The sequence below is a fragment of the Strix uralensis genome, chromosome 2 (assembly GCF_047716275.1).
Source record: "Strix uralensis isolate ZFMK-TIS-50842 chromosome 2, bStrUra1, whole genome shotgun sequence".
NCBI classification, from domain to species: Eukaryota; Metazoa; Chordata; class Aves; order Strigiformes; family Strigidae; genus Strix; species Strix uralensis.
Genome location: NC_133973.1, coordinates 130592779 through 130616673, shown reverse-complemented (window position 1 = coordinate 130616673; position 23895 = coordinate 130592779). Strand labels below are relative to the sequence as shown.

At 42.5% G+C, this 23895-nt stretch overlaps 1 long non-coding RNA gene across 26 annotated transcripts; it reads right to left on the bottom strand.

Annotated features, from left to right (window-relative positions):
• Positions 1 to 5917: 5917 nt before the first annotated feature.
• On the bottom strand, positions 5918 to 23804 carry LOC141939821 (uncharacterized). Of its 26 annotated transcripts, none has more exons than XR_012627750.1 (4): positions 17007 to 23423; positions 15466 to 16319; positions 14886 to 14956; positions 5918 to 12203 (listed from the first exon to the last, which is right to left on the bottom strand). It is a non-coding gene; the product is annotated as an uncharacterized LOC141939821 (long non-coding RNA). The 26 variants fall into 26 exon arrangements; XR_012627751.1 differs by having other exon boundaries at positions 5918 to 16319; positions 17007 to 18302; positions 18405 to 18455; positions 19686 to 23423; XR_012627759.1 differs by having other exon boundaries at positions 5918 to 16319; positions 17007 to 18455; positions 19686 to 19726; positions 19907 to 23423.
• Positions 23805 to 23895: the final 91 nt, after the last annotated feature.

Sequence of the window (23895 nt, the reverse complement as noted above, 5' to 3'; positions counted from 1 at the left end):
TGCAGGGCATGACAGGTGATGGAAGGCGTGTTGTGATCCGTTTTACTTCCCAGATCCTTTTGGGAAAACCAACTGCTCACCAGCTCCATCTCAGCTTGTATCTGTGCACCTGATCATTTATGCCTTAGTGTATGACTTTCCACTGGTCCCCATTGAGTTGTAGTCCTCAAAACATCACTCTGATTGTCATGTTTGTTTTGAATTTGAATCCTATCCTCCATTGTAGCTCGTCCTCCACAGTTTTGCACTATCGGCAAATTTCATACATGTATTTTCTATTCCATCATCTGCACTGTTAGTGAAAACATTTAACAAAGTAGGATAGTCCCCTGTAGTCACCTTTCTGAGTTGAAAATTTATGAAACCAGATTTGTACTGACCCTGTAGGAGTTTCAGCTAGTTTGTTTATGAGAATGCGCCATGAGACAAAAATTTCACTGAAGTCCAGATACCTGATATCTACTGCTTCTTGCTTATTTATGAGTCTTTTTAGCCTATCATAGAAAGAAATTTGATTGGGGTTTCTACCTGATATAATTTCTACCTGATGAATCCATAGTAGCTGCTAGTCCTGTACTTGTTATTTTCCAAATGCTTACAAATAACTTTTTATCTCCTTCAGATTACAGAATCACAGAATCATCTAGGTTGGAAAAGACCTTGCAGATCATCCAGTCCAACCATTAGCCCAACATTAACAGTTCCCAACTACACCATATCCCTAAGCGCTAAGTCGACCCGACTCTTAAACACCTCCAGGGATGGGGACTCCACCACTGCCCTGGGCAGCCCATTCCAACGCCTGACAACCCGTTCTGTAAAGAAATGCTTCCTAATATCCAGTCTAAACCTTCCCTGGCGCAACTTGAGGCCATTACCTCTTGTCCTCTTGCTTGTTACTTGGTTAAAGAGACTCATCCCCAGTTCTCTGCAACCTCCTTCCAGGTAGTTGTAGAGGGTGATGAGGTCTCCCCTCAGCCTCCTCTTCTCCAGACTAAACAACCCCAGTTCCCTCAGCCGCTCCTCGTACGACATGTGCTCCAGACCCTGCACCAGCTTCGTTGCCCTTCTCTGGACACTCTCAAGTCATTCAATGTCCTTTCTGTAGTGAGGGGCCCAAAACTGAACACAGGAATCAAGGTGCAGCCTCACCAGTGCCGAGTATAGGGGTGAGATCACTTCCCTGTCCCTGCTGGCCACGCTATTTCTGATACAAGCCAGGATGCCATTGGCCTTCTTGGCCACCTGGGCACACTGCTGGCTCATGTTCAGCCGGCTGTCAATCAACACCCCCAGGTCTCTCTCCAATTGGCAGCTCTCCAGCCACTAATTGAAGATTGAAGGAACTGAAGATGGCTGGTCTTTAATTTGTTAGTTCCAAAGACCAAACCCATCAGATCCTGCTTTTTATTGACAGTATTAAAGTTACACACCTTACATTAACACACTAGAAATGCTGGAAGTGATTTACATAATGAATTTACAGCCTGCACCACTGCCTGCTCACAGTGAGTGAGGATCTGATTAGCAGAGAAGCATCTGATCTCTAACACTGTAAAAATCAATTTTTAAAAAATGCAATGCAAACACCAAGTTCTGAAAAGGAAGAGCTGTTCCTTTACGTCTTTATGGAAGCAGACTGAGACAGGGCCCTGCAGGTGCATCAACTCTGTTGTGCCCATGAATCACTGATAAATATTTTCGGAGTACAGTTACACAACCAGTTTTGCACCAACTCTATAGAAGTTACAGCTGCTTTGCTTATGGGACTGTTATGTTAGACAAAAGCCCTACTGAAGTGGACATCTTCAGTGCTTTTTTTCCCTCTCCAAGTGGCTTCTTACCCATACAAGGATTTCTGTTAGTTCGATGAGATTTTTTTCAGATAAATTTATGTTGCCAATTGCTAATGTCTTTGTTACCTACTGCAGAAAAAAAAAAAAAATTGAAATGTTAGTAAAGATTTGCAAGGGATTTAAAAAAATATATGTATTCATGTTTTTTTTTTTTAAATTAAAAGCAAAGTTTCAGATTTTCTTTAACAAAAGCACACTGTCCATCAGAAAAAGCATGGTTTGACTGTGAGATACAAAGTAGTTTTCCCTGAAGCCAGTAGATAAGGTGGATGGTGTTTCTTTCTAGCTCTTGAGTTAGATTAGAAGGAATTGAATTTGGTATGGCTCCTCGGGGCATTTTTCTGGGAAGAAATGTGATTCCTGGCTAAAAATCTCTTCTCACTTGCTTGGAAGTGTCAATTTTGGGGTCCAACTTACACTACTGCCCAATGATAGCTTTGTATTGTGGTAAAAAATCTTTGTGTGCGCACTGTATTGCAAAAGGTTTCCAGCATTTCTCTTGAGAAGAACAAATCTGGTCTCAGGATGGCATTTAACTCTTACTCAACACAGCTGTGTTCCAGTAACACTCACGGGACCTTGAGTAGGCACTAAAACCGGCCCCCTCTCTTTTCACACTCCCATGCTGGATGGCTTGCACTGCTATGCATCTCCCTACCAACACATCTCTTCCTTCTCTAATTTTCAGTCTGGACAAGAAAATGCATGCATGGGTCAGAAGACAATTATTTTTGCAGTGACCTGAGCTTGTGTGGTCATTAAATAAAATTGTTGCTAGCTCAACTGCAGAAACGCTTCCAAGAAACCCATCTCCTTATCCCACCCTGGTCAGCCCTGCTGTACAAAACAATATAAAAAAAAACCAAACCACAGTGGGCCGGACTCTGCAGCCACTTACAGCGGAGTAACCGTATAGAGAGCGGGGGGACGGCAGCATTATCAGCACATTATCTCTTGTTATCCGGAGTAAGCTCTTCCCTGATTCTCCAAACAGGATTTTCCTGTTACTGTGTGTGGGCTGGAAGGTTTAAATACAGTCTGACTCTTCCTACTGCTATCATTGTAATTGTTTCCCAGAGATCTTTATGGATATTGAGTAAGGAGTCATAAACCTGCTCAGTAGAGTGGCATCAGTGCTCTGCAAACCCAATCTTTCTAGCGGACAGCTGTCATCATCACAAAACAGCCAAGCGAGCAACCGCCACCCTCAACCCTTTACATTAAGAAACAGTTTTTGACTTAAGCCTATTTTGTACCTCGTAAGAAGATAAGAAGATTAAAAGAATTAAAGAGAAACCAAGTGACCTGTCTAGTTCATTTAATATTAAGCATATGACACACAGCTTCATCTTACACAGAGCCAGAATAAGCAGAAGGACATGATTATACACCTTTTATGCTGCTCTTGAAAGTATCCCTCCCCACCCCACCCCACAGACCCTGCCTGAGGGCTCCTGCACAAGGGCCAGGTGAACCAGGCACTTCTTTCATCAGTGGTCTGAGCCCACCCTGCTCATCCCATCAGTGCAATGGTGGCATGTTGGTGTGGGGGATGTGGAGGGGATATGGTCTTGAAAGCAGGGCCCTGCAGCAGATCTGTGCCTGACAGCCCGTTCCCCAAGGCTGCAAGACAAAGTGATAAAAGCATGATGACTTCTTCACATACTGGTGGTGCCTAAAGCCCTCGCCTTTCCAGCTCAGCCCCAGTAATGCCAAACTGAAGTGTAACCTTCTTAAGGACTCCATAGACAGTACAGTAAAACAATCCACTGGCTGACCTAAGCGGGGATGTTTAGAGAAGTACTAAAATGTTCTTCTTCAAGACCATCATAGAAGTCCTGGGCTAATTCCCAAGTGCTTTTACAATCCGTTTGCCTGAGTTGCTAGCAGGGAAAACTCCAACTCCAGTTTAGCTGCATGCTGTAGGAACATACAGCTGCCCAATACCCGTCTGTTCGCAGCACTGTGCTTGTCCAAAAAGTACTTACAGTAAATATTGTCAATCATAAACAATCTGTAATGAACTAACAAACTGTTCTCTTTACATTGGGAGCAGCTGGTAAATTGGGATATACTGTGAGAATCAGCAGCTGGAGAATGTGCCAAGTGAGGTGGGGATTGGGACAGGTTACTAGCCTGGTCATGATCAGTTCTTGCTTCGAGCTGGGTTTATATGAGATAATACCATGTTTGGGTAGCTTGGCACAATTTTAAACATATTTAGACAAAGGGTGAAAGTAATGTATTTCTGTGTCTAATTAACCACTTCAGTGCTGTGAAAGGAGCCAGAATCTAGCCCCATAGTAAAACCAATCCTCAATAATCCATATATATATATATGCTCTATGTTTTATATGATTTAGGCTGCTATTTCAGTTAAGTCAATAAATTAGCAGATTCAAGTTATCCAGTCACTAAGTTAACACAGCAGATAACCAGAATATATACATACTGATGAGCTGGTGAACGGCAGGAGGACTCAGCAGTAAGCAGCTGCATTAGTGAGTTGCTCAAATAAAATCTTTTTAGATTCTTATCTGCTTTTTCTTCCTGTTAGCAGAAATTCTGACTTCGCCTTTTGTCCTTTTCCCCCTCGTTGCTTCCATCACAGGAATAAGGAAGTACACTATTTGTTACACTATGTGAAACACTGAAAAAATTACACACTAACACATAAATAAGTAGGGGGACAGAAATGTGCTTTGTTCAAGCTCTGCGTTTGTTATAAAGGGCCCCATGCTTCAAACTTTGCAAAGAGATGAGCATTTAAAAGGGCAAAAATCAGACTGATTAATATAGCCCAAGAAGTTAGACTCATATAGCACCTCAGCAGAGCTTTCTCCTTTGCCTTGCCCTTTTATTGCTCTTTACCTCTGTACTCAGCTTGTGTAAATGTGAATGATCAGGAGAGCAACTTGATGCTTTCAGGCCAAAGTTTAGCAATGGGTTTAAATTCAAGTCACTATGTTCTGCAATTTACTCTTGCCTTTTAAGTTTGCAAATCAATACACTAAGCATGGGGTGGGGGAACAGCATTTTCAGCAATTAACTAAGGAATTCACATTATAATCCTGCAAGACACCTAAAGGCAGGCACATCCTCATTTTGGAAGTAATAAACATATATAATGATATTAGCACTCTGGTAGAGTCAGCAGATCTTTGAGGTGGACCTACCTTCAGTCTTCCCTTGAAACAAAGGTCCCAAAACACAAAGCTCTTACCTTCAGAAATTAGATTTTGTTAAAACATAAAGGAATACTTCTTTAAAAAAACTAGAGAACACTTCAAGTGAGGCAGAACAAAAAGTTTCTAAATTAACTCCTTGAGGGACAGGTCCTTTCTTTCAAGTGCTTCTCTCTGTCCCATCCTGCTCTTAAAATGGTTCACCCAACTCATTGTGCTTAACCACGCCAAAGAAAGTATCTCGTCCCCTTCCACGGGTCCAGCCATGGCTGCGGCATCCAAACAAGACAGAGGCAGCCTTCCTCCCTGGTGCCAAACACCACCCTGCATGTTTTATTATATATCATGTTCCAGGGAACAGGATACATAGTAAAACTGAGCAGAACAGGTACTGCCCCAGCAGCCTGGAAGAGTAGACCCAATGGCTGTGGCTGTTTCACCCTGCAGCAGTCGGTTAGATGCTCTATGTAATTGCCTACTTTGTCTTGTTTCCAGCCTGCTGGGCATCCAGGTAGGTGTTCATTATAGGTGAATATATTTGGCAATTGTGTGTCTTGTGTTGACTTACGCAGGTGACGGAAGGCACAGTAGCAAATCCCTAGCACGTAAGCATATTTGTAATTTATAAACAGCTACATTCTCAGTATTGCTAGATAGATAACTATCATGGGTTTTTTTATCAGGGATGTTACAGCCTGTGTAATGTAAGGGATGTAGGTAGTTGCTTTGGAAACAGACACAAGAGGCTGGTGATTTCACACCAGAGCTTCTGTATGCCTCCAGAGTTTGTGACCCAGGGTGCGGTCTAACGAAGTGAACGCATTTTGTGTCCCATGCATGGGTTGCATAAAAAGGGAGAGTGCACAAACATGAATCTCACAAAGCACATTACTTACCTAATTTACTTACAGTTTCACCAAACTGATTAAAAACAAAGCGATGCTCTATATTTTATATGATTTAGGCTGCAATTTCAGTTAAGTCAATAAATTAGTACATTCAAATTATCCAGTCACCAAGTTAACACAGCAGATAAGCAGATTACAGAATGAAAGAAGTAATTCTTTCTTTTACCCTTATCATAGAATTTAATGAAGGTCTAGTTTTCTTTTAACCAGAAAACCCAGCTACTATTTAGCTAATAGTTTATTGACATAGTTAACATGTCACTGGAGGACCCTGTCATTACTGGGCATAGGTGGCTTGTTGAATATTAAGTGTATATTTTGGTTTTAGGCCAGTTACATGATCCAAGCAGACAAGACTCGTACCCATGCTCAGCTCAACAAAGTACAGTTATACAAATGCCTGTGCCACATCTTCTTTAAATCTCCCTGTTAGTACATTAGCAGTTTCACATTGTTCTTTGCCATCACTATGCAGTAACACAAAATATTTTGAAGATTTAACATGTAGATAGATGATGGTTGAATCATCTCCAACAGCAGTTTTCAAATAGCACTGTTTTTTTCACGGAGAACATACCAGTGACAGAGTGCTTTCCATTTTTAGTAACTGTAAAAGATACCGTTCACCCTCCTCCTCTCTGGCTGTGGCTTAATGACACAGTAAATCCAACATTAGGATCCTTAGTATCAGAAGAGATATACCATAACCCACTATCCAAGGTGTAGATCCAGCTTTTACTCATGCTGCCAGTTAAAATTTCTCTAAAAGTTTCATTGATTTCATACTGACACACTTAATGTGATTACAGCTACTGCTCTCTCTGTGCCGTTGTCACTTTATGTTAGATCAGGTATCAGCTACCAGCTGTTATAAAACTCATATGAACTCCATACCATAGATACTCAATTTGATGGAAATGTGGTCGCATGCCCATACCTATCTGGAACCAAAGCGTATGCTTGGGGATCCACTAGTGCATGGATCCAGTAATAAAAATGATGGAAGCAGCCTCACACACGCACTGCACACATACTAAAAATAAGGCATGCTTTCACTGAGAAAAAGTTAAAAAGTTCAAGCAGATGTTTAATTTCTTAGGACCTCTCTCCTTAAAGTCACTCTGGGATTTTACCAAATTAGGTGTTCTTTCATAAGGGTGAAAGGCAGCATGTGTCAGGGTCTTGGTTGTGAAAACTTAGCCCTGACTTCTGGCTGAGATTGCAAATGCAAGACCTACATCAGTATCAATTTTGTTTCATAAAAATAATTAAAATTTCTTCAGCACAGTATCTCCTTAGATCCCTTCTTTTCTTGTCAGTCACTGTCATGTTCTCAGCATTTTTAAAGCACTCCAGATTTTTACTGTGAAGGAACAGAAGAAGTAATAAGAGCTCACAGCTCATCTTGTTAGCTTTTGACCTAAAAAACACACGGCTATTTGGCATTTTATAAGAAGACATTCCACTCATTGCTAAGTTTTCTTGTTCCAGTTATCAAGGAGCTTTTAAAAAGCCTCCAATGTTCTTCTCTGTGTGTGAGTGAATATTTAGGTTTGGGAAGACAGGGTATGCTATCAGTTGTGGTTGTAGTGTCTCAGGGAAGAGTGAGGAGTAGAAATAGTAGGAGAGAAGGCATCATCACTGCTGTAAGTCAGTTCTTGGACTCCTGGCTACTTGTGTTCAGTTTGATTTCTGAAAGATCTCTGTGCACTGCTTAACATCTCCACTGCTTTAAAACTGACCTTTGTGTATTAAAAAAAAGGCATTTTTCATACACTCAAGTTTTGCACTGTTGATTTGTCTTGGAAGACTGACATGTCTGCCCTGAGCCACCCATGACCAGTCGACAGAAGGGCAGTGAGTGGTATTTTTGTGTGCTGTTGTACCAATATGTTTTTCCTTCATCATAGAAGCTGCAGCATGTGTTGATTCAGTAGAAAAACAGACCTTGCAATAACTGCAAGGACTTCTAATCATTACAGTCCCAGCTGGTTTTAATGCTTGTCTTAGTTCAACTCAATAGAATGACTGGAGTTTAGATAGCGTGTGCATAGATGTTCTTACTATAGTAAATCTCTTTCCCTTGCCTTCTCACAAGATGAAACATCTTCTTAGCATTGCTGCAAGGCACAGACATCTGCAGGAAAGAGCAGAGCTTGTTTTGCTGATAAGAAGCTACTTTTTGAAACAGAAATAGCCCCTCCTCCAAGCATGTGTTCTCTTCAAACGTGTCACAATTTCCGTTACTAAAGTCCATCCTGTCAATTCCTTCCTTGTTGATTTTGGTAAAAGTTCATCCAAATCAAGTAAGTGATGACAAACCCCTGCTGAAAGTAAGATCCCACTGGGAAAGTTGAGCATAGCAATTAAAATGTCCCACAAGAAAAAACATCATGTCACATCTGTATTTTCCTTGTCAAAGATTTTGCAAAATTCTATGCCTTGACGAAGCACCTGTAAATTGTCAATAACCAAAGGCACTGCATTTCAAATCTGGAAAATTGTTGGCTCTTTTACCCCACTGATATCACTTAGCTTGTTCTATCTTCTTTCCTCTTTCTCTGTGGGATAATATCTAAAAAAGACTTGGTTCTAGGAAGGCACAATGGCTATACAACTGGCATATAGATTACGCATGAGTTCACACTGTATCATCTGGGTCCAGTGACAGGCAAGACCAGTAACTGACTTACGATACTGTCCAAGAGATGAACAGGAATGTCTCACTGGCAGAAGGGAATTAACAACAACATAGCTCTGCGGTTTCCAGCTATTTGTCAGCACACCCATCACTGTGTAGCTGCTGAATATGCAGCTCTTTAGCCAGACAATGTTTTCAAAGTTAAACTAAACTAAGCCACCCTGAATAAGAAAGAGCATCCAACCTGCTTTACCTAAGCCCCTGCTATATTATGTAGAGAAAGGATAAAATATCTGAGTGTAAGAACCTGATGAAAGAATTTATGTTCTGTTTTCAGACATTTCAGCCCTTGAAGGATCAGATGTCATACTGCTGAGATTTTAGTAGCATTAGGGGCTCACTCCCAAAGGCAGTGCAATACAATCTGGTGGAGCACTGCAATATCTACCTTCCAGCTGAATCCAGAAATTCTTGGGCCCCTGGGCTCATTAAGCTATGGGAGGAGTTAGGTGCCTTGGCATGTTGGGGAAGAAACCACTTCAAGTCAATATGCCAAGTGGGAAGCTGCCTATAAGATGCTGGAGAAGCTGGAGACAGGACTGTTTATTGCCATGACGCACTCAAGGCATAGAGTTAAGGCATACAAACAAATCACTGCAAGTCCTACAAAACCAGAAGGGTTTGTACAGATGGCAGAAGAGATCTTTATAGGAGACTGTGATCCATGAGGCAGGTTTTCATAGGCAAATAGACTTTTGGATGGCAGGGTTTTGTTATTACACAAAAAAATAAAAGTCTTAATTTTAGTAGATAGAACCAAAACCATGTTAGGAGTTGAACTAGACTGTAAGAGTAAGGGCATCAATGGATATAATATCACAGATGTGAATGAATTTGGTCTTGATAACTACAGACCTGCAATATGGTTTTAGGACATTTTTTGTAGATTGGCTCCATTTAACAAAGCAAAAAACCATTCTTGTCAAGATGGTATTATAGCATGATCTTCCCACACTTAATCTCTCTGTATAGATGGTCATCATGTTGAAAAACAAAAGCAAACAGGAATTTGCCTCCTCCATGAAAAGGTTAAGGGCTAAATCGCTAACATAATTTAACCTCGCTTTAGGGAATCAAAAGCTAGAGATTGCAGTGAATGCAAGTAATTAATCAAAAAATCAAGAATTCATTAATTTAACCCAAACTACACGCAGCTCATTTTTTAGCAATTTATTATAATTCAGATTAACAGTGATGTAGCTCAAACCTTTTCCCTAGGAAGAGGCAGTAATTCATCCAAAACTGATAAAACTGAGACTAGTTCAAGTAAAAACTGTTGTCCACTATCATCAATCCAAATCCTAGGGGACAGGCAGCAAACAACAAAGAGCCTGTACAGGGAAGGCTAAAGGGTTAGAGATGACTCAATATGTCACTGCATCATTGCAAACAGGAAGAGGCTATTTCATAAATCATGGGTCATTTCCATAACTGGAAAGCCCATATGTATACTAACAGGTCATTACAGCAAGGACTCACACACGAAATTTTCCATATTATTAACCTCGAGCAGAGCACAATTGCTGGGCACACTTAAATCCTGCAGAAAGCTCTATGCAGTCTGGTGGAGACTGGAAACTGTTCTGGAAGAGCTACAGCATATGCTGGTGTCATGAATACGCTCCCGTTATCTACAGTAACCTTCTCTTATCCTCCTGACCCTGTTCCTCTAATCCCTTAATCATTCCCATGACATTTTTCTGTGTTCAAATACATCAAACACTATTCTTGCACCGTGAATACAGTTTTGGAAACTAGTTCAAAAGGCTTGATCCCTGCAGAAGAGGAGGATGCCAATCCTACTTGTGTGTGTGTTTAGTATTGCCTGTTTTGTGGAAGGGAAAGCCAGAGGCTATCTGCTGTTTGTAGCCATTATGGAAGATGCCTCTTCAATCGTCTGCTTGAATTGGTCACTAGGTTGCTCTATTTCTGCACAGAGGAATGTTACCTACTCTAGAAGATACTAAGGCCTCATCTGTGCTATACTTCTGAAATACTTAAAAGTGAAGACTGCTAGTACTCAGGTTTTTTAAAATTAAAGAACTTTAGTTAGGAATTCAGTTTTGAAAACAGGTTCAGAGTGGTAAATAAATTGAAATTAAAGACAGGAATTTTTGAATTGTTCAAACCTTTAAAAACTACTTAAATATGTGTAGGCGAATTCTCAACAGAACATCTAGCACAGAATATAAATCACTATATATTAGAACATGATAAATTTGCCATCATCACTTACTACTACCCTTTATTATGAACAGCTTCCTAACAGATCTGCAGTCAACAACAGCCTGAACTACTTATACTCGTGCAATTGCTCCCATGTGGAATTCCACTGATTTCAGAAAAGTTAATGACTATCTACTAATTACGTAAGTAACTGTCATACTTCATGCCACTGGATGTGAAATCAGATCCATAAAATCTGTTAAGTTTCTACAGATCTTTAAAGAGGAGGCAGAGTATTACCCAATAATAGTAACACCACCCTGTAGACACAGTGGGTGAGATGTGTCTCAGCTAGATGTGGAGGTTAGAAGTCTAACTTTGAGTTAGTCTAACCTCTGCTCCCTCTGTAGTCAACAGAAAGGAACAGACATCTCAAGAGACAAATTAGTCTTCCTGAAACACAAGCATGAGAATTGAGCCCCCTCCTGCATAATAGCTACATAATTAACTGTCACACACAGTGGGACTCCACATGACAGTAATTATACATGTACAAATGTTGTTTGGGATCAGGCTCCTGCTAGCTTGTGTTCTGTAACCTTAGATACCTAAATTAGGATAAGGGGTATTGAAATCAGCCTTGGGATGTGTGCAGTCCTCTCCACAGAGTCTAAGGAAAGCCTAAGCACAGAATGGGCATCTGTTAGGTGTCTGAAGTTCAGCAAGATGAATTCCATTCACTATCAGTGTCTTCAGTTTCAATCCCTAATAAATGCTAGAACACTGACAGCTTATTCACAAAGTTATTTCTTTCAAATACTTTCGTCCTAGACTGAAATAGTTCCCAATCAATAGCAACATTATCCCAAACCTGTCTTTGTAAATTTAATTATGTTTGGTTATTCTCATCTGGAAGAATAATGTCAAAGTAAAATAAACAGTGAGGAAAAGCTCAAATGAAAATCTATTAAATGCTTAATTTCTTATAATTACTAACTGAAGATAAATGGAGGATTAGGAAATGAAGGAAGCACTAAGGCCATCACTCTCAATATTCAGCCTGTGTTTAAAGCAATGTATAAATGGTTTTACAGCCACCCTCTGCTGGTAGAGACCCACGATTACAGTGGACTAGCAGCAAGAGCAGCGTCTCATTTCAAAGCTAGCAGAGCTCAACACCTCTGAGGTGCCTTTTGCAGCACCATGTAGTATTTGGCTACATCGAAGACTCAGAGGTGTCATCCGAATGGTGGGGAGCTGGAGGGACCCAGACCCCCTCTCTGCCCGTTAGCAGTACAGGGTGCCAGGGGGTCTGCAGTGGGGGAACTCTGCCATTCCCTCACTCCCCTTGCAGCTGCATCCAGCCCAGCTGCATCCAGAGGAGACTCTGTGATAGGGGAGAAGACACAAAGGGAAGGATTTATGACTGCTAACATGATCCGTGTTCTCTTTACTGCTCTGTAGGCAAAACAGATGGGCTAGTAAGCCACAAACCCTGCCTGAACATTGACTGTATAAGCACATGCATGCTTTCATTTTATTTAAAATAAAATGCAAATATAATGTTCCTGTTTTGAAAAATCAGGGCTTTTTAAATGATTTTTACTGTTTTCTAAAGAAGTAACACAAGACCACTTTACATCTTAAGACTTAGAAATGTGAACATAGCCAATGATGCCACAGACTATGGAAACAGATGAGTAGTTAAAACTATTTCAAGAAGTTACATTTTATCTACAGATGGATTCCAATAAAATCTTTATTGAGATGGGAGTGGTAGTTGGCTACACTTATTAGTGCATTAAAATGGGGAGAACCCTACAGAGGTACTGTGAAGTATTTGATTCTCCTCTTTAAAATGTTGTCAACTGGTTTTCCAAGGGATAATAGATTTTAGACAGAACACTGTAGGCATAATATTGTAAGAAGGGATGAACTTGCTCAGCCTGCTGACAAATTTTTGCACTATTGTATTTTTGCAACTGGTTGGTTCCCAGCAATACCATGGTTCTACATCTTCACTGGGTATCTGCAAAATGGCATTTTTGTCTTTGAGGTATTTGAGGCAATTGGCTGTAGAGATCTATTTAGCCTCAGGTGTCATCAGTTTAGGAAATGGAAGGTGCTACTTCAAATTTTTAAAATGCAAGGGCTAAAAATATGAAACTCAGCACATGGACAGCACTTTTCATCTACCTCTTAAGTGCTATTAGATCTCTTCCCCCTCACCCCCTCCCAAGATTCAGTGGGAATCAGAGGAAATATTTTCTCCGAGAGATAAAGAGACGCTGGATTAGCAGCAGTCAGATATTAACAGGTGTCCTCCAGTGCAACACATGGTCCTGAGGTATAAATTATTTGCCCAATGAATGTACTAGGAGAGGATCTAGGTCCTCTGAAGTTTGAGCTCAGTAACTCTTGTGATTTATGACCCAATTTTAACATCTGTTATTCAAATATTCCTGACTTAGCTAATGTGGATGCATGCAGCTGTAATGTAAAACATGACAGAAATGCCATTTATATGCCTTTGCATAAAAATGTTCATATTTGTACAAAATGGAGAAATGTAATTAAGTTACATAGAACATGTAGGGATTCTCTGGGGCTGAAACATCTGCTAAAAGAAATGGAAATGGGTCAAACATGTTCTTCCCATCAACATCTGCTCTGAAGGACCCTTGTAAAAAGTGTAGAGCCACTTTCACATTGTGAACTCATCGGGGCCTTCTTACTTAGCAGAGGATTTCAAAACCCTAATGCAAGATTACCACGATAGGGCCATGAAAGAATATTTGATCCTGGTACCACTGAAGAGAAGACCAAGCCACATAAGGTGCTTTGTGAAATTTTGCAGAGGTCACACACAAGACTTTACAAAGATTTCTTGCACCTTGTCCACAACATCTCCTTTGTTACATACTGCATAAGGGACATGAAAAAAGTTCATCTGATGGCATACCAAGACACATCCAGACCTTCTGTATCTAAAGACTGCTTGTGCTAAAGGGCTGTATTAGAGCAGCTGTTTTCAAACAAAAATGGGAATGAGCTTCAGGAAGGTGGCACAGAAGCCATGGGGACAGAAAGGGACAAAGGCAGAAGACAGCACCTCTTGAGACTGGTGGCCCCTCACCACCTCCACCATCGGGTGCTGCTGTTCCACCACCCAGGGCAGGGGATGGATGGAGGGCAGCATCTGATCAGCCCCCTGCACCAGCTCTGGGGCTGTTCAGGACAGCCCAATAGGCAAGAAGGAAAGGGCTCTTTCCTCCAAGCTTTCTTTTTTCTGCTTTATAATGATGGGATGCAATAGTCAGAATTCTGCAGTCACCAGAATTACCAGCTCCACACAGCTGAACAAATGGGGCATTATCCTAGGGCTTCTCACACACATCAGGGTATAAACTACAGATTGAACACTGAGTGTGATGTACTAGGTATGGGTGACAGGGAGACATCACAGAAAAGGAAAAAAACCAAAGCTTGGAAAGCCTGTGGGTTGGCAAAACCCCCCCTAACACCTGTGTATTAGCTAGAAAAAAAATGGTGACCAAAACCAAATGCCATTTGTGGGTGGTGGACACGAGCAAAGTAACACCTTGCATGCCCTGCTGTGTCACTGACTGCCCAGTAGTAAATTCAGGGAGACTGGGGTAGCCAGCCCTTTGCATCCCACAGAGGTGAACATTACCTGAAGGTTGTGCACATGAAGTACTACCATAGCACAGGGGAAGTTCAGGGTGCATGTTTCCTTTAGGAGGAATAACACTGGTAAGTCAGCTGTACCCGAGAAGCAGGTCCACCCACACCCAAGAGCATGACTGAATGCTACAGGGAGGCAGGCGTATTCCAAACCCAGGATCTTGGCTGTCATGACTCGTACCTATATTTACCTTCAGATAACAGAGAACTGACTATAGTGAAAGGCTAGGATATTTGAGATACTGTCAAACCCATGTGAATGAGGCTGCAATGCCACTCAGAATGAATGGCAGCAACGTTATCCATTCTGGAGAGCCACAACACTCAAGTGTTGACAGAAACTTGTGAGAGACCCCACACATACCTGCTTCCGTGGCCAAGCATGTCACATGCCTCAGTACTCATGACAAGGTTAATCCACAGGCAAATAACCTTCTTAAAGATGAGAGCTTAAAAGACAGATATGATTAGAAATTTTAACAAAACAAGAGGATTCACACAAAATGTATTTCACAGAATCATCTAGGTTGGAAAAGACCTTGGAGATCATCTAGTCCAACCATATTTGTTGGGGACCAGACTGTTATGTTGGATCTGTTCTGAAGAGGGAACAGCTACTCCATCCCAGGAGTCTGCTGGCAACACAGAGCTCCTCTATTTTTCTGTGATTGCCCTGGCTTAATCAATATTTTATAAAATATAAATTTAATATTTTTATATATCTATAATAAATTGTTAATGTATGAATATAATGTATGTAAATGTATTTAAATACATACATTTTAGATACATATATAACTATATTCCCAGGTATGTATTTATAAATATATTTACACTATTAAAATATTTATATTGTATAAATTAAAAATATTCATTACTTATAATGAAGAGTAAGCAAATTCATTTCTTTTCATTGGACCTACTAAAATAAACTCTTTCCTCACCCACTCATTTCCAGGAGGTAGCACTGGGACAGTGGTTGCTCCAGTCACAATCTACCCTGGAGATGAGGGAGCTTTCAGTGGTCAGGAATTTGCAGAAGCCTAAATGGATCTCACTGATAGGAGCTAGTAAATCATGACTGCCCTTCATCCCTGGTGAGAGGTAGGACCCACTTAGCTGTGCAACACCCTCCTGCCAATTCATCTGAGGATTGCATCTCCCTCTACTTCTCATTTGTTTTTCCAGAAAGGTTAACAGCAATAATCTCTTAGGGGATGCAATTACTATTTTAGCTGACATTTGCTAAAGCAGAGCAAGCCACTGAACATCACTATGAAAGAGCTGCCACCACATCATCCTTATCAAAGACTTCACCACTATCAGAATGGAGGCTGTAAATCATATTTGCATTGTAAAGAGTTCATGGTAGCAAAGCTGAATTCACTTGTATCAGGAGCACTGCAGAAACACTGAAGTGGAAAACTGAGATTAGGCTTTTACTCTATCATATGTGCAACATTTTAGAACCTAATTCTCTTTTTTGCAGATCTACTCTGCCATTAAATATAAAAAGGGATATTTGGCTATGTGTGCAGGGGTCACATACAACGCCCTAACTGTAAGAAATTAGTTCCATCATAAGAGAACATATCAGTACTCTCTGTGACAGTCAAAACCCCCCAAACTTAAGAGAAAAACTCCTCCACATTTTATTCCAGCTTTCTTCTCCCACTGGGATTTGTCTGGACCACACCTAGCAATCACCAGTGCTGCTTACAGACATCAGGGTTTCTCAAGCTGCTGCCGCCTGGTCAGAAGGCTACTCGCAGCAACACATTTGGCTGGGTCATGAGACCTAAAGCAGAAAAACATGGTTAACAAAAGCATCAATGTGCACAAGGGACGCCCTGCTGCTGCTGCTGCTCCTCCCCCACAAAATAAACTGCAGCCTTAGATGCATGATTTAATGAGAGAGAGGCTTTAGCAACAAGACTACGAACTTCTGACTTCTGCTGTGCATCTGGCCATATTGCAAATGCCCTAAACCAGCTCACTAACCTGATCCAGGTTTTAGAAAGCCACACAACTGCAAACCTCCTCTGCTTCCACCTGGAGCCACAGAAAAGCATACACAGGGCAGGGAGTGTCCATTAACACCCTGATTAAGACACCGATAGCTCACTATGCTGCTCCAGATAGTTGTGTTGGCATGAAAGAGAATGGTGTACTGTGGCACAGGAAGCCAAGGGGAGAAAGATAATGCCAAACTCCTTAAACCAGCAATGGCATCACAGCTGCCAGAATCATCTGGGTTGGAAAAGACCTTGAAGATCATCTAGTCCAACCATTGACCTAACACTGACAGTTCCCAACTACACCATATCCCTCAGCACTATGTCAACCCGACTCTTAAACACCTCCAGGGATGGGGACTCCACCACCTCCCTGGGCAGCCCATTCCAACGCCTGACAACCCCTTCTGTGAAGAAATGCTTCCTAATATCCAGTCTAAACCTTCCCTGGCGCAACTTGAGGCCATTACCACTTGTCCTCTTGCTTGTTACTTGGTTGAAGAGACTCATCCCCAGCTCTCTGCAACCTCCTTTCAGGTACTTGTAGAGGGTGATGAGGTCTCCCCTCAGCCTCCTCTTCTCCAGACTAAACAACCCCAGTTCCCTCAGCCGCTCCTCGTACGACATGTGCTCCAGACCCTTCACCAGCTTCGTTGTCCTTCTCTGGACATGCTCAAGTCATTCAATGTCCTTCCTGTAGTGAGGGGCCCAAAACTGAACACAGGAATCAAGATGCAGCCTCACCAGTGCCGAGTACAGGGGTAAGATCACTTCTCTGTCCCTGCTGGCCACGCAGCTTAAAGCAGGCAGCTCAGGTAATACGCCTCCCAGGAATGCATGCCCAAAAAGGCTCTACTGGATATAAAACAACTCTTATGTGCATGAATCCAGAACCTGAGGAGAAGACTCTACTTTGAGCAAGGTAAACAGCCAGCTTCTCACCTCTATGCTCTTTTGAAAAGCCTCTCCTATATTGCAGTGTCAGACCTATTAAGACATGAAAAAAGTATCTTTCTCACCTTGAGCACTTCTGTATGCAGAAAAGCAAGATTCATAAGATTCTGGGTCGTGCAAGTCAGTAGGTAAAGTGATCAATCCTAGCATGTCCTTTCTTAAGTCTGCAAGAGCAGCATAATGCTATTTTTTCATAAAGTCATGCAACAGTAAACCAGGGGCTGTAAGAGTAGCCATTGAATTCATCCTGAGGAAGCAGGCTTGTGTAAACCTGACCTACGTGGACTGGGGCCAAGACATAAAGGTTAGCTGCTTACTAGCAGTCCACTAAATTATATCCTCAGGATACTGCATGTAAGTAACTTGACAGAACAGAGCAAGTGAAACCATGTGAGTGGAAACTTGGCCAGGAATCTGAAATCGTTGTTCCCAGTTTTCCAAGAAGAGGTATTTTACAGAGAAACAGCAAAAAACAAGAAATAATCAGGTGGTAGGTAAGAGCCAACCAGTGATAATGTATAGAAAGGCTAAAAGTGTGGGTAAACAGCAGAGTCCAAGGCAAGGAAGAGAGCAAACCCAAGGAATTCTGGCACAGGAGACACTATCAAATGATGCTCTCTCTGGAGTTGTGCTTTTTCCACAATGCAGCATTACTTACCCAAAAGGAAGTGGTTTGTGTGGATTAAGGAATGCTCTGCAATACTGTTGTTTAGGTACTCACACTGCCAAAGCTTGTATTTTAAGCTGAATCATATAGGAAGCACCATACATTTTGCACCACTGCATCCAAATAGCTGGAGAACCTGAGAACACTAGCATGCATAATCAATTTAGTTGCAGGACTTCCTTAAAAAATTAAATCATGGTGCATAATTCGACACAAAATTCCAGTTGTTAAAATTAATTTTTTTTACCTCTGGTTAGGGCTTGCATGTTCTCCATGTCCAACTCTTTTCCCCTACAAACTTCACGAAAACAGGACAAGGAACAGTGTTGGAAGTCTGCCATAACTGAATGTTCACATTGCCTTTGTCACACCATTCATCACTTGCCAAAACGTATTATATCCACAAAGATATTTTTAGTGGGCTGTTAATTTCAGTAGTTTATGTGACCCTTCCAACAAATTCCCTGCTCCCTTTTTTTTTTTTTTTAAAGGAGTAAAAGCTAGTACCATGCTTGAGGATTTCTCAGCTCACAGACTGCTTGTCTGGCAGAGACACGCACATTGGCTAAACGGTGTCAGTTATCAACTCAGTTTTACCACTATACAACAAAAAGGGACCTTCCCAGGATTAGTGGTGAGGTCCACGCCCAGCGTAACTGTCGCGTGATACCCCTACCTGCTTTATGCAATACAGGGTTTTACTTTTGTGCTGAAGAGGGCAGTGCACACAAAGCTCAGCTGAACCAGCACAGCCCAAGTGTTTTCTTGTTCGACGTGGAAATGCTTAGGTGCACCTGGTGTGTACATTAAACTGGAACACGAGCAACCAAAGGATTTACCCTCAGCCCTGGAGCCTATCTGAGTCATGTTTGTGTGCCAGTCTCCAGCAACCCATGGGTGGGGAAGGTTTCTTATCCTCAGAGCAGTGCTGCAATCAGTCAGACAGCTCTGCAGGAGTTAGGTGAACCAAGCAAAGCTATTATTTTTAAATCAGGAAATACTTATTCAACAAAGACTGAAGCTGTTTAGGTGGTTCTGGATAGTTGCATACATGCTCTCGTCAGTGGTCATCTTAGGCCATCCCACCTTAAGAGAGATAGCTGGATGTACCTAAGAAACAGCTGCAGAACATACACAACTTCTGAGTCCCCTCCGTTGAGCAGGTTTCCCCCACTCCTAGTGTGCCTACCCAAAAAGGAGCTTCCCACAACTGGAGTCTCTTGTACTCGAACTACCTGCAGTTCTTCCAAGGCCCATGACAGTGCCCTGACTAGTCCCCTATTCTGATGCCCTTCTCCAGTACCTACAATAAAAGTAATTTCCTGTTTCAGTATTAGATGAGTTCTCACTTAAACTCAAGGGAGTTAAAAGTTGTGGAAGAAACCAAGTTTTTTCTCTCTAAAGTGAGTTCTTTCAGATACCAGTTCTTATGAACCCAGGAACTTGCAGTAGCCTGCACACCCTTTTCTGTTGTGTAACTGCCACTGAACTGCTGCCACGTCTCAGCTGAAGAACATGTCTGTGCTACCTGAAGAGGTTGTTGACTGCTCTTAGAGCACTCTTCTTGTACTGAAAGATAAAAAAAATTAAACACTTTATAATTAGTCACTAGAATTATTTTCAGAGATGCTTTACAAACTTTTTTGGCTATGCAGAAATAGTAGGTTCTTCCAGAAATTGCTTTCACAGCTGCCTCCCCACAATTTCATTGAGAACACTTAAAAAGGCACAGAAGCCTTCCACTCTTACCTGTTTTTCCAAGCTCTCCCTGTTTAAGAACAAAAAAACACAACACAATGAATTTTTCTGTAGTTATTCTTAAGACACTTGGAAACTGTAACTCAATATAGAAGTACTTACCTATTCTACCCAGCTCAATTAACTCTCTTACCTTTCACACTGCAGCTCCAGACTCTGCAAAATAGCTCCATGGAAGACAAACAACTTTCATAGCAGCTTCTTCAGCCTCCAGAATCTGAGCAGTAACTTTGATGTTAAAGCGTTTACACCCTTCCCCCACAGGCTTTGAAGCAAACACTTGGTCAGTGACACTTCAACTCTCCTCCTTCCTCCAAGGGGACTGTGGACAACTAAGCTTTATAGCTGGGATAATTAAGAAAAGGGGATTGTAAAACAAAAATTATGTGCCAAGACTAGCATAGATCCTATCAATCACCCTTAGAAACCATACTGCACTCCCTGCTTGAGTGCGTATGAAAATCCTTTCATCCAGCTAATTTGCATACTAGGAACTATGTAAGGCCTAACGATTTGCAAGAACTGAGACAACCCCAACATCCTGTCAGTCCTCCCTGCTGCACTGACATGGATGTTGACACCATGACACCAGAGTAACAGACACCTTAAAAATAATGTTATGGCATATTTGTATACTTAATCTCATAAATTCGTTATTTCTCATGCAGACTGCAGAGCTGGTTTTGGTATACTATCCAGTGCAGCTCAATTTAGAGCATCCCAATCCTTGAAGTTTTCATTAAAGAGCAAGAACTTGTCAGAATGAAAGCCGAGATATGAAGCCAGGTTTCTACATACGGATTTAGATTAAGCAATTTCTTTTTTGAACAAAGGCATCACACATTCCTACTTATCCTCATCTTCCACATCCCTCCTGCAGGGTCTTCCAAGTGCTTCTCCTGGTCCTCGGGACACTGGGTGGTTGCTTACCTGAGTCCACAGTGACCAAAATCACTTTAGGGACAAAGACAACCCATAGTTTCTGCAGTGTAGGGTATCAGCATAGTAGCCCTGTACAGACAAACGTGTAAGCATCATAGGCTCAGGACCATACAGACACTGGAATAACTTTTCATTAAACAGGACTGAACCAGAGTATACCGATGTATTTAAGAAACACCAAAGGCAGGCTTTCAAATCTATCATCACCTTACGTCTTTTCATATGAAATGCTGAGACAACACTTATTTCTGCAATAGGACTGTAAGCTTCTTGTGGATCTTGCAATTAAGACCTGTTAGGTCAGAAGAGACTTGGACATTAGCGCTTTCAGGTGAACCGAGTATCCAAGCTTGAGACATATAACACAGGTTTCATCATTAACATTTCTGACAAGTTGTGATCACTGAGTAAATCCATACACTGACATATCAGACACCCCCCAAAATGATAAAGTGAACTACACACACAGAAGACTATTTTACTTGTCTCTTGCATCATTTGCCTTGTTTCTGTATTTCCTTTTTTCTATAACTTTTCTACAATTCTTTTTTTTTCTACATTTCAATATGCTACAGCAACTCTTGGCTGAGACATCTGTGGCATCTACATGTTCAGATAAATGTGGTATAAACGGTGAAATAAAGTTATCTGTAAAGCAGGATGCATCCTTGTCTCCTCCCCAGAGGACACAATGGGAAAAGGGAGGAAGAGAGGGAATTGGTGCAGATGAAACCAATTGCTTCTCACCACTTTAAAAAACAAAGTATAATGTCATTAGGTTAGCAGATTATCTCAGATGGAAGATTCTACATACATGTTTTCTGCCAGTTATAGAAAAGAGAACCAAGCTCCCCCTGCAGTTATCCCACAGCAATACTTACCACCATTGCTTGGCATCAGCTGCACAGATGAGCATAGGCTTAAAGTCTACAGTGGGCAACTGTTGTGACAGAAGTCATCGTGTCACTGCCCCTTTTTTCCCCCACCTACAGCACACCTAATCTAAAGGTATCTGTGTAAAGAAACAGAAGTAGAAAAGAAATAGAAGGGGCTGTACTTGTAATTTTTCAGATGTATGCAACCATTACTGAAAGTTATATCAATAACAGAGCATTACACTCTCTCCACTCCTTTTCTTCAGTGATTAATACGCAGAACTGGACAAGCTGGGTGTGGGGAGAAGTACCTCCTGTCCCAGGATGCTGCACATTTTACAGGAAGGCAAGCAACTGGTTCAAATTCTTTAACTGGAGGGAGCTGTACTTAGAGAGAGAAGAATGGCACACACTGCTGTAATATCAACAAATCTTGAAAGGCTGCAAGGTTCAGGTTAAGTAACTGCATCACAGAACATCTCATGACATCCTTCCTCCACCATTCAAGTGTATCCTGCGGCTAACAGACTGCTATAGCTGTGTAGTTAGTGAGGCAATATCCTGAGCAAATGCATTTTACTTACCTCCAGGAGGAGCCAAAGTATAAACCAAAAACTTGTAACCCATTTTTTCCTGAGCTACACCACTCCTGGACTTTAGCCAAGACTTCCAGCCAGCCTGCAAAACTCTTCACAAGTCTTTTTAATGGAGTATCTTCTTGAAGTAATAAAGTACTTTATTTAACAGGAATCAGCTGTAACTAGAAATGGTGTTATTTCGCAAACCATGCAATACTTTGAGTATCTTCCTTTCCAGTTTTGACCAAAGATCTTCCATGTGTTATTTAACTTCAGTCCCCTTAAGTCTGAGATTTAATTAATCTCTCATTTGGTGAAGGGCTCATTTTCCATTCCCCAGCACCAAGACAAGCACAAGCAGGGATGATGTTCAGTATAGAAAGTCTACAACCCACTGCTCAAAATCTAGCCTACCTCCTACACACCAACCAGAGAGCATGCTGAACTCAGACGGCACCTAGTCAGCTGGCTAAGCCATGCCAACACTAGACAGCAAGCACAGAGAAACCTGGGAAGCAAGTTAGCTTGACTGCTCCTACACCACGCTGAGAGGTCTTACACCATCTCATCCACTCTCTTAGCTTTTTCAAGGTTGATTTATGTCTCTATGGTCATACTGAGGACAGCTGCCTTTAGGCGGGAGCAAAGCTCCTCCTGCTGGTCACACTAAGCCACGTATCTATGACAGCCAAGCGCTATTAGTGTGGTTATCAGACATCAGACAGAAGCCACAACCCTTAAAAAGAGGCCCAAATCAGCAAGCACAGGCTGTCGCCTGGTGTCTGACAAGGGCACGTCCCAGCCTGCTCCCTGCTGAGGGCCTCCCTTACCAAGGCCAGGCCAAGAGCTCAGCCCTGCTCTTTAAACCGCTCTCTATACTTCATCCCAGACAAGGCCAAACACCTCAGCAAATACAGCCCCCGCAGGGGCCCCTCTTCCCCGAGGGTGCAAGGGACAGCACCGCGAGGGCCACCGGAGCCGCCCCGGCTTCCTACGCCACACGGCTGCCTCCCCCTCCCAACGCTACCCCCATCCCAGCCCCGCCATGCACAGCAGCCGCTTGCCAGCCTGCCCTCGCAACCGCGACCACCGGCCCCTTCCACACCACCCCCCCACCCCCCAGCTCCTTCCACAGACCCGCCTCAGCGGGCGCCGCTCCCGCCCCGCCGAGGCCCGCCCACCCCAGGGCCCCTCTGGAGCACACAGGGGCGAGCCCCGATAAGAGCCTCCCACCCCACACCTCGCTCCCGCCACGGAGAGCCGCTGCCCTACCAAGAGCCGGCGGGCACCGAGGGGCAACCGGCCCCCGCGCGATGTCCTTCAGGGCCCTCCACAACCCGCCGCGCCCCCTCAACCTCCCCCTTCTCTCTCACCCCCTCGCACAAGCTCTTTTCACCCCCTGAACCCACGCCTGGCTCCCACCCTCCCCCTTTTTCCAAACATCTTAACCCAGTTCCCTGGTCGCTGCTCCCGAGCTAAAAGCATCCCACGCCATCAACATGGCGGCTGCCACGGCCTCGGCCTCCTCCTCCCCCCCCTCCACCCGGCGGCCACGCAGCGCGGGGGCTGCCGGGAAACCGAGTCC